The 22,539-nt window shown below is 43.3% G+C and overlaps 2 long non-coding RNA genes across 2 annotated transcripts in view; one reads left to right on the forward strand and one right to left on the reverse strand.

The window, feature by feature from the left end:
• Nucleotides 1-1,984: 1,984 nt before the first annotated feature.
• The window catches only part of LOC137545675 (uncharacterized), a 38,691-nt gene continuing 18,136 nt past the window's right edge, over nucleotides 1,985-22,539 (reverse strand). The window contains exon 3 of the long non-coding RNA XR_011026076.1: nucleotides 1,985-2,257. This is a non-coding gene — a long non-coding RNA (uncharacterized lncRNA). The remainder of the gene's footprint in view (nucleotides 2,258-22,539) is intronic.
• Nucleotides 13,938-20,548, forward strand: LOC137545669 (uncharacterized). The gene is made up of 2 exons (XR_011026075.1): nucleotides 13,938-14,040; nucleotides 20,230-20,548. It is a non-coding gene; the product is annotated as an uncharacterized lncRNA (long non-coding RNA).

Genomic DNA, 22,539 nt, shown 5'->3' on the forward strand with positions numbered 1-22,539 from the left:
AATGCATACACTACAATACACATATATAGTCATATGACTATGTCAGGGATTAGACTGTGAGCCCATCAGAGGGACAGTTAACTGACAAGCCTATCCTCTGTGCAGCGCTGTGTTAGATATCAGCACTATATAAATACATTTTCTTATGTAAATAAAGATCACAGCCTGCCAGCGCTGATCAGCTCCTGGCAGGCTGATCGCTGTGCCCCACAGTATTTACTGATAGGAGCTTGTGCTTGCTACCAGTGGCTGGATAGCGTAATGGTTAAGGGCTCTGCCTCTGACACAGGCAACCTGGGTTTGAATCTCGGCTTTGCCTGTTCAGTAAGCCACCACCTATTCAGTAGGAGATCTTGGGCAAGTTTCCCTAACACTGCTGCTGCCTATGGAGTGCGTCCTAGTGGCTGCAGCTCTGGCACTTTGAGTCCGCCAGGAGAAAAGCACGATATAAATGTTCTGTGTTTGTCTGTGTTTGTTCTTGTGAGATGACGCCACAGCGTGATGGAGGAACAAGAGAGCCACTCTGCAACTGCCATCCTGCATTAGGCGGTCACAGAGTGGTGAAAGTGAAAGGGAAAAAGAAAAAATTAATTACATTTTTATTTAAAAAAAAATAATATTATTAAAAAACAAACAAACTTAGCAGCTGCAATCAGATGCTACCAACAGAAAGCTCTGTTGGTGGCAAGAAAAGGGGGCAAGATTAATTTGTGTGCTAAGTTGTATGGCTGTGCAGCAAACTGTTAAAGCTGCAGTGGCCCGAATTGTAAAAAATGGCCTGGTCACTAGGGGGGTATAAGCTTGTGGTTCTCAAGTGGTTAAAGGGAGTCTGAAACGGAATAATAAAAAAAAAAACACATACCTAAGGAGAGGGAAGGCTCTGGGTCCTATAGAGCCTTCCCATTCCTCCTACGTTCCCCATGTTCCAGCGCTGGCTCCCCTGTTGCCAGTCTCCAACTGCTAGGTCGGAGACTGCTCCCTTCCGCTGCAGGAGGCTTCAACAGTTGGACTTCTCCATACTGCGCATGCGCGAGTGCACGAGAATGCATGCATCACAGGCTCCCATTGGTTTGCAATAGACCAATGGGAATAGTCCCTCTCCAGGGATCCTATGAGAATCCTCCTTGGGGAGGCACAATTCCCATTGGTCTGTTGCAGCCAGTGGGAGCCTGAGATGCTTCTGCTGGGGCTCCTGGATTAATACACCAGTATACCAGCATTTGTTCAGTGCAATGACCAGAATGGGTGGCAGCAGGTATCTTGCTCTCAAGAGCACGCAACAAGCAGCCTAATGGACACTCATAGCTAGCATTGATTCCATTGGCCTGTCAATCTGGGACCCATCCTTGCATTTGACTTGTTGGAATGCACTGAAGGATCTGCTATCAATGGACTGATGTGAACAGATCCTTTTGCTTAACATACAATCTGTTTGCATTTATTCCGATCTGGTCTGTTGCGCTCCGCTAAACGGAATGATTTTTATGCAAGTGTAAAAGGAGTCGTACGCAGGCAATTCACTGTTAATTTTTTGGCAGACTTATCTTAAATGAGGTATATATGCCCGCAATACAAGAAGTCCAAAGTCCATTAGTTTGAAACCAGAATAGTTGTCTTCATCCTGCTGCTTTGTATTTGCGTGCAACACACTGAGCATGGAGAAGAGAGAAAAGCAGTGAACTATACCAGGAAACCAGGCAGAAAATTGTAATAAAGGATGCATAACTTCAAGACCATAAATCCATGCAGAGACCTTGCAATGCTATCAAGAAGTCTGGGGCTTACACTGTATTCAATCTCCTTGCATTTGGACACAACCGAAAAATGTCAGAAAGAGATTATTCACATTGGGTGAGGTAACTTAAATGACAACTATTGCGGAAAATTGTAACATTTTAAATACCTACATAAATTGTACATTTCGTCCAGAGTAAAATGAGCTATAAATTACTATGTTTTTCCTGTTTTGTCACTCACAATTGGTTGCAAAATCTGATAGATCGGTCAGGTTTTGGACTTGTCCACCCCCTCATGGGGGATTCTTAGCTATTTCTTTATTTGCAGAAGCTCTTGCTTTTAAACATTTGGGGGCCCAATGTCCTTAGCTGAGACCTGAAGACAGCATCAGAATTTCTCCTTCATTGATGTCAATGGAGTCCCTTTTTGGGACCATAATATTTCCAAATTTATGTTGATGGATCTAAAAAACTGCAGTTGTGGGGAAGTATCTTTTCATATCTGCTAGAGCTGGAACAGCCTGAAAAAACAGATGTTTAGAAAACTCAGTCATAAGTATACATTAGGAATGAGCTCATATTTTGCCAAAGCTATTTTCGCATCAAAATTCATCAACATTTTTTTGAAAATTTAATGGCATTTTTGTAAGATACACATATTCATGAAGATAAAAACTTTGTTAAAATGTGTATTTTCTTGCCAATAGACCAATTTGCCTGTGCATTTATTTTTACACTTTTTTTGTGTTTTCTTATGCTCACCGACTTCAGTGCATTTGTTGAAAAAGAGCTTTTTTTCATGACAATTTGTTTTCACACATATTCCCACGTGTGCCAAATTTTGATTTGTTTTTGCAAACATTTTGAACCACAAAATTAGTACCTACAGGCAAAATATGATACAAACACCCTCCATGTTCATAATGTTCTCCTATGCTCACAACCAATTTTATTCAAATAGATTCTCCAAGAATTATAAAAAACTAAAACATATGCAATGTCACCATCCACATGTATAAATATTCATATGCAATTAACTTTTTTCCTAGGTGATAATATTTTACATTGTCCATAAAATGACTTTTAAACCACCAGTAAGTGAAAATATTTAAGATAATTTTTGATAGTACCTTTTCATCTACTTTTTGGAAGTGCTGAAAAGTTAGTTTAAAAAGAAGTTGAAAAATTATCACCTAGGAGAAAACAAAGTATTGACGCATGTATAAATTGTTGTGTGCAAAAGACACAGATCTCAGGGTTGGCTATGTAGCACAGTACACAGAGCTAGAAAAAAGGGGAAGGGGTGAAAAAGGAGAATAGAGGTCTAAAAACCTCACTGCAATTCCATGGGTAAGTGACACAGCATATAATTAGTAGTAGCAGTAGGGTATTGTACCGTGTTAGCCATCAGATTTAAAACTTCTAGCATATAATTAAAGTGAACCTCAGGACTAAAAATCTATTTAGCAGAACTGAAAAGGCTTGGTGTTTCTTTAACAGTTTCACAGCATCAGAACTTTGTTTTTCTTACTAAAAAATCATTTTTAGCTGCATTTTTACCTAAGCTCCACCCATCAAAGAAAAAAAGCCCAGGCTTTTTTTCCCTGATGCTGTGCAGAGCATGATGGGATTTCCTATGTTGTTATTCACGTTGCCTAGCAACTGGGAGAGGTGCTCAGGACTAGGGATGGTCGGAAATGCCAATTTCCGATTCAGCGGTAAATCCGCATTCCGCCATTGCCAGTTACCGATTCCGCTTTCCGCTACCAATTTCCGCATTCCGATGCGGTATTTCCGCCGGAAATCACGGAAATTCCACCTGACTTTAACATCGATTTTCTCAAAAACTTTAACTATAAGGTCTTTTTGAAAACTTTTTTTGCATCTTGTTCACAAGATTCTGTTTAATAAACCTTGAAAATTTGGTGTTTCTAGGACTTACGGGGGCTTTGCTATTTACCGCTAAAGTCGGCGGATTTTTACTGTATTGTAAAATGCAGAAAATAGGCAGATGTAACGTAAGTCCTAGGAGGTCCTAGAAACACCAAATTTTCAGGGTTTATTAAACTGAATCTTGTGAACAAGATGCAAAAAAACAGTTTTCAAAAAGACCTTATAGTTTCTGAGAAAATTGATGTTAAAGTCGGCGGACATTTCCACGATTTCCGGAGGAAATCCGCCTACCGCACTCGCATTACCGATTTCTGCATTCCGATGCGGAAATGCAATTTCCGATCGGAATTTCGGAAATTGCATTTCCGCGGAATCCGAATGAGCATCCCTACTCAGGACACAGGTCAGTTGGCATGTGTCTCATGCTCCCTGTCACCTCCTTTCAACCAAAAAGATGGCTGCCATCATGAAATCAAACATTTGCCTGTTCTTTTAAAACAGTGTAGCTAAGAGATTATATTACCTATCTATTTTAATTAACAAAACTAATGTAACTTAAAGACAGGATGTTTGTTTAGGCTGGAGTTCCTCTTTAATAAGCATATAGTTCAAACACATATCTAAATAACAGTCTATAAAGTGTATATAATATAATCTAGCCTGCCATTATTATTATTATTATTATTATTTAGTATTTATATAGCGCCGACATATTACGCAGCGCTGTACAGTGTGTGTGTGTGTGTGTATATATATATATATATATATATATATATATATATATATATATATATATATATATATATATATATATATATATATATATATATAATATATATTGTCTTGTCGCTAACTGTCCCTCAAAGGAGCTCACAATCTAATCCCTACCATTGACATATGTCTATATTATGTAGTGTAAGTGCTGTAGTCTAGGGCCAATTTTTAGGGGGAGCCAATTAACTTATCTGTATGTTTTTGGAATGTGGGAGGAAACCGGAGTGCCCGGAGGAAACCCACACAGACACGGAGAGAACGTACAAACTCTTTGCAGATAGTGACCTGGCTGGGATGCGAACCAGGGACCCAGCGCTGCAAGGCGAGAGAGCTAACCACTACGCCACCGTGCTGCCATCAAAAGATATGTAAATTGCATCAATTAACAAGGATAAAAGGTGTAATCGGTTACATATAGCAAATAACTCTGCCCGTTATTCAATGCATTTTTTCTAATAAAAACATTTTGCATCGCCGCAAACCTTATGCCTGGCTACTCCCTTGATCCCTATGCAAGCTTCCACAAGGAATTCAAAGTCCCTTGAGCAATACCAACTTACATCATGCATAACATTAGGGGGAACTCCTCAAATCAAAGCACCTTTGGTACATGTTATGAATCAATAGGAATTTTAAGTGGAGAATTAAAAAATGTATATTAATTTCCCATCCATTCACGTGGCCGTGCAGGAGCACGCACGGGAGCACGCGCACACGAGCTCGTGCGGCGGCAGATGGCGGGATTCAATGCAGGACGTAGATTCTGCGTCCTAGAACACACAGGGGGACTAATTAGGATGTAGAATCTATGTCCGGAAACCCAATGCAGGGATTACACGATACGTTTTTTTGTAAGAATCGTTCTGATAGGCGCCTTCGATGATAAAATTCCGACATGTCCGATGTTCCGCTCGATTCGTTTCTGCTCGATTTCTTATAGAAGTCAATGGAAAAAAGATAAGAAAAACGAGTGGAAGATAAGAGAATCGAGCAGAAAAATCGAATGGTTAATAGATCGCGCGCCAAATTGAACGCAAAAAACGTATCGTGTAATCCCAGCATTAAGATGTGCAATACGTCTACATGTGCAATACCTCTACATGTTTAAGATTAGGCACATGCAAAAAGGGCAGATCGAAATTTGGGCACCCAAAATATCGTGTAGTAGATTATCAGTCAATTTTCAGATACTCTACAATTATGAAGTGCAAATTGTGATATTAGTAAATGATACCAATATTTTACTACAGCTAACATAACCCTATTCTCACATAGAACCCTACCTATGCCTAACCCTAATCACCTCCCTGCCGATACCTAATCCTAACCACCCCCTCTGATGCCTCACTCTAACCAGTCCCCCCTCGAATGCCTATCCCTAACCAACGCCCTGCCGATGCCTAACCCTAACCACCATCCTCTGATACCTCACTCTAACCCATCTCCCCTCTAATGCCTAACCCTAACCATCTCCCTGCCAATACCTAACCCTAACCAACCCTCTCTGATGCCTCACTCTAACCAATCCTCCCTATAATGCCTAACTCTAACCAACCTCCCTGCCGATACCTAACCCTAACCACCTCCCTGCCGATGCCTAACCCTAACCACCCCCTCTGATGCCTCACTCTAACAATCCCTCCTCTAATGCCTAACCCTAACCAACCCCCTGCTGATGCTAACCCTAACCACCCCCTTTCTGATACCTCACTCTATCCAACCCCTCTCCCAATGCCTAACCCTAACCAAACCTCCTGCTAATACATAACCCTAACCACCCCCCTCTGATGCCTCCCTCTAACCAACCTCCCTCCCAATGCCTAACCCTAACCAACACCCCTGCTGATACCTAACCCTAACCACCCCCCTCTGATGCCTCACTCTAACAATCCCTCCTCTAATGCCTAACCCTAACCAACCCCCTGCTGATGCTAACCCTAACCCTAACCACCCCCCTTCTGATACCTCACTCTAACCAACCCCCCTCCCAATGCCTAACCCTAACCAAACCCCACTCTGATGCCTCACTGTAAAATCCCACCTCTAATGCCCAACCCTAACCACCTCCCTGCCAATGCCTAACCCTAACCAACCCCCTCTGATGCCTCACTCTAACCAATCCTCCCTCTAATGCCTAACCCTAACCAACCCCCTGCTGATGCCTAACCCTAACCACTCCCTCTGATGCCTCACTCTAACCAATCCCCCCTTGAATGCCTATACCTAACCAATCCCCTGCCGATGCCTAACCCTAACCACCCCGCCTGATGCCTCACCTTAACCAACCTCCTTGCCAGTGGCATAGCAATAGGGGGTGCAGAGGTAGCAACCGCATCGGGGCTCTTGGGCTAGATGGGCCTACCATCAACCACAGTATTAGCTGTTTATTGGTCCTCTGTTGATAATATTCACTTCTATAGATGCTTTGAATAGTGGTAACAATTAACAATAACTGTTTCCCATCCCTTTCTTGCACCTCTGACACTGTGGTTGTCCGAGATGGGTTTTGATGAACCGTATCAATTGTTATGTATAGCATGCTTGGGGGGCCTCAATGCAAAATTTGCACCAGGGCCCATAGCTCCTCAGCTACGCCACTGCTCCCTGCCGATGCCTAACCTAACCCCCCCCAACACCTAACCTTAAAACCCCCTCCCCATGTTTAATCTTATACCCCCCCACACACACACCTAACTTTAAAGCCCACCTGCTGCTAAAATATAATTTATAGGAAACCGGCATTTATCATTTATGTCATATTGGTTTATAGAAAAATGCTAAATATAATTTATAGCATAGCGGTTTCTGCTAAAAATGATATTTTTGTTGGATGTGTCCAAACATGATCTGCGGCTCTCTGATGCCCAATTTCCTGCTTCCCTCACAGGGGCGTGGAAAGGTTATGGTTAGGCGTTAGGTGGGAGGGTTAGAGCTCAGCATTTAGAGCAGAGGATTCAAGTGAAAATGGGGGACGGGTACTGCATAGTAAAATATCAGTCATTTAAATTGCCGCCATTTTACTACTAGCAGAACAATTTGGTGCCCACTGCCCAACTCAAAAAACGGCACTGCGAAATGTACTTGAGTAATGCAAATGGGAGAAGGTGCCCTCTGCCATGTTAGGTAAATATAAATCTGTTGCCAATGCTCTCCTGTACATTCTGCAATTGTGGCTACTGAGAAAGTGGTTGAGGAAGGGGCAGGGGGAGAAGCCGGAGTAAGAAGACTGGTCTGCTCTTTTGGCCCCAAGCCATTACATGGCCTGTTCTGCTGGTAGTTATAGCTCTCCATACTATAATTATTTTTTAACTAGTGACCTAAGCAAGTTTAAAAAACGGGCTCTAGGTCTGTCACTGCCACAACGCGCGCGCACCTGCCGCATGTGCGCACACACACACCCGCCCCCTGGCCCGTCCTGCATTCTGTCCCAACGGCTGTCAGTGCAGGACATGCGCAGTGGGGCAACAGCACTGACACAGGGACAGGACGCAGGGACAGTTGTATATTATTAGGTAGGATGCAGAAGCCATGCTGAAAAATATCCCTCCTGCAGAAGGGGTTTACTGTACAAAATGAATACCGGTAAGGATGAATTTGTCACAAAGCACCAAGCAGGTACGCCTGTACTTTTGCTAAGCAAAATCAGTAATGATTTGCAGAATAATTTTTTTAATGAACGGCTGAGTTATTGCCTGAGACAGTTCTTCCCTCAGAAAGTCTTCTAAATAAGGGCTAGTGTCACTCATGCAAAAAGCAGAATGTTGCCGGTGTTAGGGGTGTTCCCCTTTTCTCTGTGCATCTTTCACACCATGATTTTATAGTTAGCACAGAAAATGAGAACCAGGCGGCCCACAGTCCACAGCAATCTGTAATACCTGGAGGGCAGTCTGCTGTTCCCATAAGGGCTGCCACTTCACTCTGGGCCACGGTTTTTGTTCTAGAGGACAGAAGGGGCACAAACATCTGAGAGGTGGAAGCTGTGCTTTCTATTAAACAAACAAACAGTGACAGCGCGTTGGCCTTGATCTAAGAAAGAAGCAGGCAACACAGAATAGAACAGCACATAGATGTTTTCTTATTTTTAATTGTCTTTTTATGAATAGCAGTAGAAGAAGTAGTTGGAGTCTGAAGGAGATATTTAGTTTATTTATTTATTTTTAGGTTAGCCATTAAATTGTGTAATTCTGATTCATAACATTCTGCCTCTTTCATGTATGGAAGACCACAATTAAAGAGGAACTTTAGCGAAAAGGGGGAAAAAAATAAATCAATACATTTGCAAAGTGAGAAGTAAAACAAATAAAAGAGAGATCAAGAAATGAGTGATATTCGCCAAAATGTAATTTGTTCATGTTGTTTTATCCACAATCAGCCTGCAGGTCATCATCTTTACTACTGGCAGACATGAAAAACACAGACCAGCGATGATCGTAATCAGCTAACTTCGATGTGTAAATTTGCGTACATTTTCATAACTATGCCTATCCGTAATTACAAATTGTTAACTCAATTAATTTTGTATAATCATTCATAATTACACATGAATTTAGGCATAATATTTACAGAATTTCTTGTCGACTTTGGCGGTGAATAGCAAAGTCCCCATACATGGTATTGTTACCAAAACTATTTATTGTCCTTAGACTAGTAGTCTAGACTCTAGAAGCCACATCTTGCAAAGACACTTTTCTGTTCGGCTTTTCCTCCATAGCTAGATGGAATTTGTTAGAGAAGTGCAAAACCTTAAAGTACTATACGAATTAATACCTGTGTTTACTTTGTTAACTTTCCTCAGTACAGAAGCACTTTAAAGAGACACTGTAACATCAAAAAAGTTCCCCTGGGGGTACTCACCTCGGGAGGGGGAAGCCTTAGGGTCCCAATGAGGCTTCCCACACCGTCCTCCGTCCCTCGGGGGTCTCGCTGCAGCCCTCCGAACAGCAGCGATGTAAATATTTACCTTCCCGCCTCCTGCGCAGGCGCTGTGGCGGCTCTAGGCTCCAAAATAGGCGGAAATACCCAATCGCCGTCGGGTCTGCTCTACTGCACAGGCGCAAGTCTCCGGCGCCTGCACAGTAGAGCAGGCCCAACTGAGATCAGGTATTTCCGTCTACTTCAGAGCCGAAAGCCGCAATAGCGCCCCCGCTGGAGCCTGGAAAGGTAAATATTGAACAAGCTGTCGGATCTGTCGGGCCGCTATTGGGAGGGCTGCAGCGAGACCCCCGTGGGACAGAGGACGGCGTGGGAAGTCTCATTGGGACCCTAAGGCTTCCCCCTCCCCAGGTGAGTACCCCCCAGGGGAACTTTTTGATGTTACAGTGTCTCTTTAAAGTGCTCCTGTACTGAGGAAAGTTAACAAAGTAAATACAGGTATTAATTCATATAGTACAATATTTCCTGGTGTCCAACTTTGTGCAAAGTCAACTATAAGCAACACAGCAACCAAAGCTTGTCTTGGATCTACCGTTTATCATTGCTCCCCCTCCTTCACCAGCCCATTATGTGATGAGGAAATGGTGATGGGGACTGAAATCACAATATGGGCAAAGGTGGCCACTGGGATGCAGGCCAAGCTCTGGTAACTGTGCTGTTAGTCTGCTTGGCCTTGAATTCCAAAATGAGATATACTCCATTACAGGGCCGCCATCAGAAATTTTGGGGCCCCTCACACATCATCAGACCTGGGGCCCCCCTCCCTGGGCCCACCCACTGGTTGCTGTGCCCACCCACTAGCCACCCCACCCCCGTGCACGAAGTGCGCTGCAGCAAGATGCTGCAAAAAAAGTGGGCGTGGCAATGGCATGTTGTGGGTGGAGTCAAATACTAGCAAAATACAGGTAGTCCCCGGTTAACAAATGAGATAGGGACTTGTAGGTCCATTCTTATTCTTTATCCATTCTCTTTTGTCCCCCTCTTTTCTTCCTGTGCCTCTTTTGTCAGTGCTGGAACGTAGTGTGCTGGTTAGTGAGCCACAGGCCCACAGCCAGCTCAGGCGGCCCTTCCAGTGCTTGGGGAGCCCGGGGCCCCCAGAAGCCCTGGGCCCCTCACTGCAGTGTCAGTTGTCCCCCCCTGATGGCTGCCCTGCTCCATTATATGAACAGGAATCACAATCACATTAACTTTGACTAGATATACAGCTACAGCACTGCTTGGGGCTGGACTTACTCTACTATTTCCTCACTATGAAATCCCTTTAAGTTGACTATAGAGGACTCAAAAACAATGCAATTCCAAACAGATATTTCTTAACCACTTCCACACCGACGTAGTTGGAATCTAACTCCTGCTGGTGGCTGTGTGGCTCTGACAGAACGTAGATTCCAACTTTTCACCACCGCGCACTCACACTGTCCTTGCCATTCGCCGATGCACCCACTTGCTCTGCTGTCGCAGTGACAGCACAGCTTCCCATCTCGGTCAGGAGTCAACTTCATTGGGTCTTGACCCCATGATTACTGTGAACCAATCACAGTACTCACGGGACACAAGAGGGGAAGGATATCTCTGATCCTTAAAGTGACACTGAGGAATGCCCGAATTTAAAGGACTGCACTTACCTGGGGCTTCCTCCAGCCCACCGCAGGCCACGAGGTCCCCAGGCTTCCTCCTGGCTCTTCTCCATGCTCCTCCGCCAGCCCCCACAACCGGAAACACCCGGGCCGGGTGTCGGGCCAGCTCTTCCTGGTTCATTACACTGCTCGTCATCACGCCGGCTGGCGTGACAGGTCTGCAAATGCGCCAAAAGCTGCGCTGCCTGCCCTGACCATTTCTAGCCTATTATTTGCTACCTCCAGAACTTGAACTGCTCTACATGTCTCAAGGATCCTCTGATTTCTCTGTCACCAGTGGGCCTTTTTGAGGGTCATAATTTGGTAGTTATAATGCTGCAAAATAGTTGCCCACTATGAGTTTTGGCTCAACATCATTTGTGCGCTTCTCTGGTGAAGACCCTTACCCATTTAGACTCCACAACCAGTAAAACTTACACCTGCCACTGATGTAGCAGAGTTCAAAGCAACGTCCAGAAGTTCCAGTCCCCTTGCTCTTCAAACTAAGTGTATACAAAGGTAAAACTACTTAATAAAATCCAAATGTATATGCTAATCCATTCTTTGTCTTATTGGTCCATATAATTTTACGGTCTTAGAAAGCTGTTCTTTTTTTAATGAGACTGTAACGATTGTGGAATTCTCTCCGTGATCAGCGCACAGGACGTGCGCCGACACTGCGGAAATCCTCCACAAGCGTATAATTTGAGGGAACCCAGCAAAAGGTGCAACGCACCTGTAGAGGGAAATTCCTGTCGGCAGGTGGAGCTGTGGAGTGCAGAGGAACAGCTCCTCTGCCCTGCCACAGACGCCAGACAGGAATTGTACGAAGGGAAGAAACGCAGGGCAAGATAGCCCTAAAAGAGAGAGATCAAAGCGACAGAGGGTATGTGTGTCCACCAATCTAGTCGCCACCCTGCGACAATGAACACACAACCATGAAGACCAGGTGAGAAGGCAATCGCCAGAGATGGCGATTGCTAACAGCGACACAAGACCGAATAAGCATAGATGAGGAATGTATGTATGTCCACCAATCTAGCCGCCAACCTGCGACGGTGGACAAACAACAGAGGAAACCAAGTGAGAGCGCAATCGCAAGAGAAGCGATTGCAAAAGAGAATGAGCACAGAGACAGAATGTATGTATGTGCCCCAATCTAGTCGCCAACCCGCGACGGTGCACACACAACAGCAGAAACGAAGTAGGAACGCAATCGCGAGAGAGGCGATTGCCAGAGGTGACACAAGGCTTAAGCAAGACAGGGCATGAGAGTAGCAAAGGCACAGCAATAATACAATGAGAAGATAAGGTAAATAACAAACGCTAACTAAACGCGAACACCGTACTCATTCGCAACAGCGAACGCGTTTACTGCGCGGTCTCCGCATGTTAAGCACAACTGAGACAAGCACGCCTAACTAACCACCGACAGACAAACATGAAACAGAGGACGCGAGCGCTTGCTTAACGGTTACCTCACCGAGCCTCCAGCAAGCGTTCGTATCAGACAAGACAGATACACGAAAACAGGAATAAGTGAGAGATACGATCCACTGCTCTTTCCGCCAGAGCAAGTGCAACCCAAGTAAGGCAACAGGGCTAGCAGGATCCACTGCTCTTTCCGTCAGAGCAAGTGCGATCCAAGTATAGAAACAGAGCGAGCTGGATCCACTGCTCTTTCCGCCAGAGCAAGTGCGATCCAAGTAATGCAACAGAGCTAGCAGGATCCACTGCTCTTTCTGTCAGAGCAAGTGCGATCTCAGTAGAGCAAGAGAGCTTAGCAGGATCCACTGCTCTTTACGCCAGAGTGAGTGTGATTCAAGTATAGAAACAGAGCGAGCTGGATCCACTGCTATTTCCGTCAGAGCAAGTGCGATCCAAGTACAGCAAGAGAGTTGTAGATCAGAAGGATCCACAGCCGCTACTGCTAGAGGCTAGTGTGATCCAAGCACGACAGACAGACAGAACAGGCAATACAAATAATACAATCCTGACTGCTCTAGCAAGGATGCCTAATGCAGTCCCAGGAATACTCTAAGTAATCTTTAAACGATAAGCATGGCTGACACTCCAGGAGTGTTTCACAGGACAAACCCTTATGACCAGCGACGTACTGTGGAATCACATGTTATATATAGAGCAAGCCTACAAAGGATGTGGCTAGGCAATTTGCATGACAAACGTATGCAAATTCCTCAGCAGCAGCAAGCTGCAAAACTGACAAAAGGTCTCCTTTCCAGAGACCTGCAGAATGCAGACCTGAACAGTGGTCAAAAAGCTGCCTGCCTGCGCAGGCAGCTGAGCGGATCATTACAGAGACATCATTTGAACAGAGTAATTTTTGCAAATTGTGGCAACTGTCTCAATCTTGAATTGACACAGAACCAGGGCCGGATTTGTACTTTCCAGTGCCCTAGGCCTGCAGTATCCAACACAGACACTCTGGGGTAGCTCCCCTGCCTATATTGTGTATATATATAGCATCATGCATGCCGCCCCCCTCCCCCCCCTCTTTTTATGTCTTTCTGGCATCATACACCTATGATTGTTCGGCCCTCCCCTCCCCCCCCCCCCCCCCCCTCATGCTTCCTTGCTCTCTGGATATTAGCATCCATTAACTATCCACTGTATCGCTATATCAATATTGTAATCTAGCATACTGCTAGTGGACACTATGATGTGACATATGTTCATATGTGTATGCTCATCATCCATCCCTTTGATCAAATTAACCTGGTCTATATACCGTGGAATAGCTCAAACAAATGGTGGATACAAATCAGGCGGACACGCCACACCATTTATGTACAGCTTTCCCTACATGTATCACCAGGTTGCCATGACAGCACATTCACAACTAGGACGGCAAATGCGGATTTGTTTACACAGCACTGCCGTCCGTAGTAAGTCTATGCGTTGCTATAGATGCATGGCAACAGGGAGGATATGATCTCACAGGATGTGACGTCAGGGGCCAATATGAGGCTTGGAGAGCGGTATTCGGTTGCACCAGCACCACTCCCACATGCAGGGGATGGGGCAGCGTTTTGGAGAGATGGTGGAAATAGGCAGAATCTCCAACACAGGTAACATGGATAGGTTAGATGTGGGGGGTGGATGCGATGGGTGGGGTGTGCTAGCGCAACAGCTATTTAAACACAGCCAACTGACAATTCGATTAGCTCTGACTTGGGCTATTGCTGGGGGAAACTTTGACACTCGGTGTGGGGATAGCTTTGTACTGTGTTTATTATTTTGTGCACGATTTTCTCCTTACGACGCCCTGTAATAGGGTGAAACAATTGTTGAGAGCACTGTATATATTATTGACACTTTGCACCCACTGTATAATTTATACCCCAGTTACCTTCTATGAAGGATTTTTTACTCACGTATTTGACCCCTATGGGGTTTGTTAGTGTGGCTGATCATCACATTGACCTGCATGCAGATCTGGTGATATCCCAAAACTAGGGGAATTTGCATGCAGTGTCCAGCCACAAACACATAACGTTTACAGGCATTTATTCCCACTTGTGAGTGAATTGTGTTGTCATATAGGTCTTATGTGGTGATACTGTAGATGAGATAGCTACACCCCACTATTTGAGTCTATCAGTGGGGGGGATCAGCAAGGACCCTCACCCCAAAGTACAGATATCATTATAGACCATTTAGACAGTCCTTGTCCCTCATTTGTGGAGTGAGCAAATCTCCCTTGTATGATTACGACAACAACATTGTCGTGTATATGGGACAGGTCTATTTTTGACCCCTATTTTGGTACCTATGGTTTTAGCCCTTTGGGCAGTGTGTAATCGTTTAGATATTACCAGTACCTCCGATTCGGTAGTGTGACACTATGAGTTTTGGCTCAACATCATTTGTGGGCTTCTCTGGTGAAGACCCTTACCCATTTAGACTCCACAACCAGTATAACTTACATCTGCCACTGATGTAGCAGAGTTCAAAGCAACGTCTAGAAGTACCAGTCCCTTTGCTCTTCAAACTTAGTGTATACAAAGGTAAAATTACTTTATAAAATCCAAATGTATATGCTAATCCATTCTTTGTCTTATTGGTCCATATAATTTTACGGTCTTGGAAAGCTGTTCATTTTTAATGAAACATCATTTGAACAGAGTAATTTTTGCAAACTGTGGCAACTGTCTCAATCTTGAATTGACACAGAACACAGTTCCTCAAAATGTAATTGGACTGTTAATTAAATAGGAATGACATTTGCAAGAGTATTATTATTATAAAGAGTCCAAAGCAGGTTAACACACCAATATCTTCATTATGAGTTTTATTCAATACATCAGCAGTCCACAAAACAGTAGTTGACAATTGTTGTGGGGCCACGGAGTGACCACGTCGTCGTCAGGGCACAATGCAGACCAATGCAATGTGCAAAACCAAGTGGTGTTAATTTATTTAGCTTTATTTCTCAGCCATGATGTAGGTGGTGTGCATGGCATGATATGTCTGACTGAAGTCGACCTGCAAGTCCCTAGCTACATGTCTTTTAATTGGTTTTAATATACAAACATCACCCATAGTGTAGATGTTGTCCCCTATTTGAGTAAGTATCAATAAAGGATTCCACATTTTCAATCTAGAGGCTCATGTTTGCATGTCTAATCTGTTTCTGATTTCTTATTCCTTGCTTGATCAAGCTCTCATCTCTTGACTGCTATTAGCACAATTAAGAGTACAGTGTGGTGGTTGAGATAGAAGTGTATCCCAATTCCCCACCACAGTTAAAGGGAACCTAAACTGAGAGGGATGTGGATGTTTCCTTGGAAACAGGAGATTTGGGCGCATGAGACAAGTGGACAAAAAGGGCGCCCCATTCACTCCCATTATAAATATCGTTTAATGGGCGCCAAACAGGGAAAAAAGGGCACCGGAGATTATTAACGTTTTACAAACGGCGCCCGGAGATTTTTAATGTTTTATCACTGTGCTTGTGATGATTTAACTTTACAAAATGAGCCCGTGAGGAATAACGTTTATAAAAATACTAAACATATTTATCCTATTTAATTAAAACATTATTTAACATTTTAACCCTTACTGTTTGTAAAACATTATTATTCACAAAATAAAGCGATCAGTACCTAACGTAAATTCCAATATTTTTTTTACAATCACTATTTTTAAAACATTTCTAAAACATTATTATCCACCCAAAATTTATTAATGTTTGTAAAACATTATTATCCATAGGGGGTCTTAGGTTTAGGCACCACCAGGGGGGTCTTAGGTTTAGGCACCACCAGGGGGGTCTTAGGTTTAGGCACCCCCAAGGGTGTCTTAGGTTTAGGCACCACCAGGGGGGGTCTTAGGTTTAGGCACCACCAGGGGGTCTAGGGGTTAGGGATAGGTACAGGGAGGGCTTTGGGGTGGTTAGTTTTAGGCACCACCAGGGGGTTCTTAGGTTTAGGCACCACCAGGGGGGTCTTAGGTTTAGGCACCACCAGGGGGGGTCTTAGGTTTAGGCACCCCCAGGGGGGTCTTAGGTTTAAATAATTAATCAGGGATATACCAAAGACACAGAAGATCAAAAATTGAAAATTTTTGGCACCACCAGGGGGTCTAGGGGTTAGGGATAGGTACAGGGAGGGCTTTGGGGTGGTTAGTTTTAGGCACCACCAGGGGGGTCTTAGGTTTAGGCACCACCAGGGGGGGTCTTAGGTTTAAATAATTAATCAGGGATATACCAAGGGGTTAGGGATAGGTACAGGGAGGGTTCTGTGTGAGAGTAGGGTTAGGTATAGTTTTAGTACAATTTTAATAATACTAATCAACAGTTATTATGAATGTACTTATATTAATATCATTGTTATAAACAATATTTTCACATTTTATTATAATAATAAACGATAAATCAAGATTATTCATAACAATATATAATTATAATGTTTAAACAAATATTACTGCTTTTTTAACAAACGTAATTATAAGTTTCAGTTTAGAAACAGGGAAGATTAACGTTTTAAGAATTGCCGATTTCATACACATTATTTAATGATTTATAAATTGTTAAAACACTATTTGTAAACGAAATTCTACACAATATTTTTATAAACGATAATACTGCTTATCGTTTACACCACGCGCCCTTTTTTCCCAATGCCCTTTTTTGATGTACGCGTTTCCTTTTAAACAAAACCAGTTGCCTGGCTGTCCTGCTGATGTCTTTGGCATGAACAGTGGTTGAATCACACACCTGAAACAAGCATGCAGCTAATCCAGTCTGACTTCAGGCAGAGCACCTTGCTTGTTCAGGGGCTGTGGATGAAAGTATAAGAGACACAGGATCAGCAGGAGAGTCAGGCAACTGGTATTATTTTAAAAGGAAAATTCCATATCCTTCTCAGTTTAGTTTCCCTTTAAGAATGTAGGTGAGCCAGCAGGGTTTCTCTAATTTTTTTAAAATAGCTTAACAACAAGATCAATGCACGGGAATGGCCCTCACAGAGCCCTGAGCTCAATTCCACTGAAAATCTGTGGGCTGAACTGAAAAGGTGTATGCAGACAAGTAGGTCTACAAACCTGTCCCAGTTATACCGATAATGTCTAATGGAATAGGCCAAAATTCCAGCTGGTAATTGTAAACTTGTGACCCCCTGGAGTCACACATTTACAACTGAAGTATATGTAAATGTCTCACTTCAACTGTTGTATTTCATAATTATTTTGGGTCTTGTGCCCTTGTTTTTATAATGTTTTATATAAATATAGCCATGTATTTGGTTCAGAAAGGAAACATGTACCCAGAAAAGGAAGTGGCAAAGCAGATTACACTTAAAAGGATAGGCTCAGTCTCGTGTAGTAAATTGTTGAAGCAAGCAGTTTTTGCCATGAGCTATTTATAAGATTACAGACACACTGCCCTTTTTATTATTACTGTACAGTCTCAGTTGTTGTATTGTGCTTAGAGACTAAAGCTGTGCTGTTTTAGGAGTTGGGGGTGGAAAGTTCAATTTGTTTGTGTTTTAAAAGCTAATGAGCTAGATCAGAGGAGGAATCAGTACCAGACAGGAATGGAACAGTTGTGGGACTCCAGTGACTACACATCAGAAATCACTTAGGAGCAGATTAAGGGCTTACAGAAAAAAAAGAGCCTCTAATGATAGGGAACAAACTAGGTAACAGGTTTGCTGAGGTCTCCACATTCAAAATACCAACTAAAATCCTTTGCACACATTAATGCAAAAGTATAATCCTCCCGACCAATAATGTCCCAGTTTCTTGCTATGCAAAGCACGACATCAGGAAGTACTTTATATTATCAGCAAAATATGATGAATAATGATGAGAATGGTAACAGAAACAGCAGATATCTCTCAAAAAAGGCTTTATTCAATTCATTTTTTCTCCTAAGTTTTCTCCTAGGTGATATATTCCCGCTGTATCAATAAAATGACTGTTTAGCCACAGTCAAGTACTTTTTCACCCACTTTATGGTACTTTTTCTTTTTTTTTCAGTAACACTAAGTTTATTGGATTTTTACAGCATTATCAGTTTCAACATAAAGATCGGAAAAAAAATAAGCAACATAAAAATGCAGTCATACAAACTCTTTATACATAAAGCAGCAGGAAAATACTAAATAAATGGAATTGTTTTAAGAACATAAAAGTTTACGTGTCCTAACTCCAAATGAGTTGGCCTACCAATAAGATCTTTTTGGTATTTTTTCAACAGCAAAGTGCAAAAAAAAAAAAAAATTATCTCGTAGAAGAAAGCTAAGAGGGAAAAGTGAATTGAATAATTGGCAAAAACTTCTATTCAATTAAAGGACTACTGTAGGGGGAAAAAGAGTTGAACTTACCTGGGGCTTCTAATGGTCCCCTGCAGAAGTCCTGTGCAGCCACAGGACATCTGAGGGACCCTGAAGCTTCCTCCTCCCAAGCTGAGTACCTCCCAGGGCAACTTTTTTTTTTACAGGTTCTCTTTAAGGTTTGAAAACCTCTCCTGTGAGGAAAACTCAGTAGAAAAATAAAAGGAATACTGTAGGGGTGTCGGGGGGAAAAAAGAGTTGAACTTACCTGGGGCTTCTAATGGTCCCCCACAGATGTCCTGTGCACGCGCAGCCACTCACCGATGCTCCAGTCCCGCCTCTGGTTCACTTCTGGAATTTCCGACTTTAAAGTCGGAAAACCACTACGATTGCGCGGCCGTGTCCTTCCTTCCACTGACATCACCAGGAGCATACTGCGCAGGCGCAGACCTTACTGGGCCTGCGCAATACACCCCTGGTGATGTCAGCGGGAGTGAGGGTGCGGCTGGGCAGGCATAGTGGTTTTCCGACTTTAAAGTTGGAAATTCCAGAAGTGAACCGGAGGTGGGGACCGGAGCATCGGTGAGTGGCTGTGCGTGCACAGGATGTCTGTGGGGGACCAATAGAAGCCCCAGGTAAGTTCAACTCTTTTTTCCCCTACCCCCTATAGTACTCCTTTAATTTTTCTACTGAGTTTTTTTTCACAGGAGAGGTTTTCAAACCTTAAAGAGAAGCTGTAACAAAAAAAAGTTCCCCTGGGGGGTACTCAGCTTGGGAGGAGGAAGCCTCAGGATCCCAATGAGGCTTCCCCCTCCCCTGTAGCTGCAGGCAATCCAGCGCTGGCTCCCCCGAAGTGTCCCGGAATCCTCCCTCGACAAGCTTGACAAGCGCTGATAAGCGCTGATTTATTTATCTTTCCTGGCTCCAGAGGGGGCGCTGTTGCAGCTCTCCGAGATAGGCGAAAATAGCCGATCTCCGTTAGGTCCACTCTACTGTGCAGGCGCAGGAGACTTGCGCCTGCGCAGTACAGCGGGCTGACAGCGATCGGCTAATTCCGCCCATCTCCGAGCGCAGAGCCGATACTGCGCCTGCGCTGGAGCCAGGAAGGTAAATATTTACATCTCCGCTGTTCGGGAAGCTTTATCTCCGCTGCCGTGGGACTGCGGACTGGGATGGGGGAAGCCCCAATAGGATCTGGTGGCTTCCCCACCCCAGGTGAGTACCCCCCAGGAGAGGCTTTTCTCATTACAGGTTTTCTTTAATAAAATACTGTTTATGTCACCTGCAAGGAAGGAAATACTCAAAACAAGTTCGATATTACTTTCTTTTAACTCACTTTTTAGTACTTTTGAAATTGTGCTGAAATAGTATTTTATAGATATGATAACCAATTATCCTTTAGGAGAAAAGTTAAGTGAATAGGGAACAAAATGTTCAAACATGTTTTTCGTTTTTTTATTTTGTTTTGTTTTTTTCTCTCAGATTTCTCAATAGTGTATTTTATTGTGAGAATTTTGAGATCTGTTTTCATGGATGAGGGAAACAGAGCGATGACTCACCAATGTGCTGCTACAATTATCTGTGCAATCCAAAAGTTGGGAGAACAAATTTTGACTACAGTTTAGTTTATCCAGCTCTACTTGTTTTGCTACCCAAGTGCTGAAAAGCTGGGAAAGAGAAAACGGAAAATGGAAAAGAGAAGATGGAAAATGATCACCTAGGAGAAAAGTCAGAAGAAAAAATTAAATGCATATGTGCCCTTGCCAATAAATGCCTTTTAAGCCACCTGGAAACAAGAAAATACTCAAAATAATTTTGATATTACTTTTTTTGCCCTATTTTTTGATACTTTTCAATTGCAAAATGCTGAAACTTTAATTTAAGAAAGATGAAAAAATATCTCCTAGATGAAAACTCAAGAGGAAAAGTTAATTGAAGAAGGACCAGGTTGTATATAATTAGAGATGGCCCGAACCTCCGATTTTCGGTTCGCTAAGCGCGAACGCGAACTTCCGCAAAAGTTTGGTTTGCGCGAACTTCAGTGAACCGCAGTAGACTTCAATGGGGAGGCAAACTTTGAAAACTAGAAACATTTATGCTGGCAACAAAAGTGATGGAAAAGATGTTTCAAGGGGTCTAACACCTGGAGGGGGGCATGGCGGAGTGAGATAGACGCCAAATTTCCCGGGGAAAAATCTGGATTTGACGCAAAGCAGCGTTTTAAGGGCAGAAATCACATTGAATGCTAAATTGCAGGCCTAACGTGCTTTAAAGAGGAACTCCAGTGAACATTTTTACTGTTGGCAGGTGATGTAGCTGCTGCATGGTTTTTTGGCAGTTGGAAACAGCTGTAAACAGCTATTTCCCACAATGCACAAGGTTCACAGACAGGAAACTGCCAGGAGTACGTACTCAAGAGTTTATTGTGGGAGGGGTTTCACCACAATATCAGTCATACAGAGCCCCCTGATGGTCTGTTTGTGAAACGGAATAGATTTCTCATGTAAAAGGGGGTATCAGCTACTGATTGGGATAAAGTTCAATTCTTGGTCAGAGTTTCTCTTTAAAACATCTTGTATGTGTATACATCAATCAGGGAGTGTAATTAGAGTTCTGCTTCACACTGACACACCAAACTAACTGTGTAACGCACTGCAAACAGCTGTTTGTGTTGTGCCGGCCGTGCTGGAGTGGTGCGCACCATGGCGAGATTGCTCTTCCTCAGTGATATCAGGTAATGTCTGACTGCCTTATCAACTTTCAATGGTTTTTTCTCTACCATTGTTAAAGCTTACATCTATTTTTTTAAATTACATTTTCTGCTGGCTGTTCAGTACCTGTAATGAGAATCTGTTATGGAGGGCAAGTCTGCCATTGTGAGTGACCACGGGTAATGGTCGGGGAATCAGGGTTCGATTTCGGTCCGGAGTGGGATCCTGAGAACCGGCTACCACCACCACACATCCAAGTAAGGACCCTTTTGCTGTATAAGTAATGTACCTGCCCTGACCGTGCTTTAATTTAAATAAAAGGCAATGGTGCCTCATATAATTGGTTAATATACCCTGCACAATATAGGGTGGGGCCAACCTAAACATTAAGAGTACATTAATGAGGCAACAAAAGGTCATAAGGCCACCATAATTATACCAATATACAAAATCCGTTTATTACAATATAATTCAATACAAGGCACATTCCCCTAAATATAACCCTCAAGTAACCACAAATCCTTCCCCACATTAAAACCAGAACCAGTGCGGTGCCTTAATTATGCATGAGTGGTGCAGTGCCTGCGCTCTAGGTGGTATATTAATCATTGGCCTAGGCCTATAAGACTATATATATATACACACACAATCACCCGCGCATACATACACCTTCCAATCTGCCACAATGTCCCAAATGTATATCGGGGCCCCCTTTCTCCCTTTATTCGTTTTCAAAGGATAGAAAAATCCACTTGCGTTTAACAAGTTCCAATACCAGAGGCTTCCAGATATCTTGTCACATCATAGCTTTAGGCATCATGCATTTCAGCAAGTATGGCTGGGTCTCACCCGTTCAATGGTCCCTTCTATGTACAGCCAATACCGCTTACTCCTCAAGGAAAATATAATGTGCTTGGAGTCATGCGCATGGTGGTCCTGGTGACCCTTCAGGTTGTCAGTATAGATAGTTCAATCTCGTGTTGTCCACACCACGCTACCACGCTGAAAAAACGTTTTTAAAAACGTTTTCCTATGTAACTGTTGCTTACTGTAAGCAGTGAAAAATCGGACAGGTTTTGGA

The sequence above is a fragment of the Hyperolius riggenbachi genome, chromosome 1, assembly GCF_040937935.1.
Source record: "Hyperolius riggenbachi isolate aHypRig1 chromosome 1, aHypRig1.pri, whole genome shotgun sequence".
NCBI lineage: Eukaryota > Metazoa > Chordata > Amphibia > Anura > Hyperoliidae > Hyperolius > Hyperolius riggenbachi.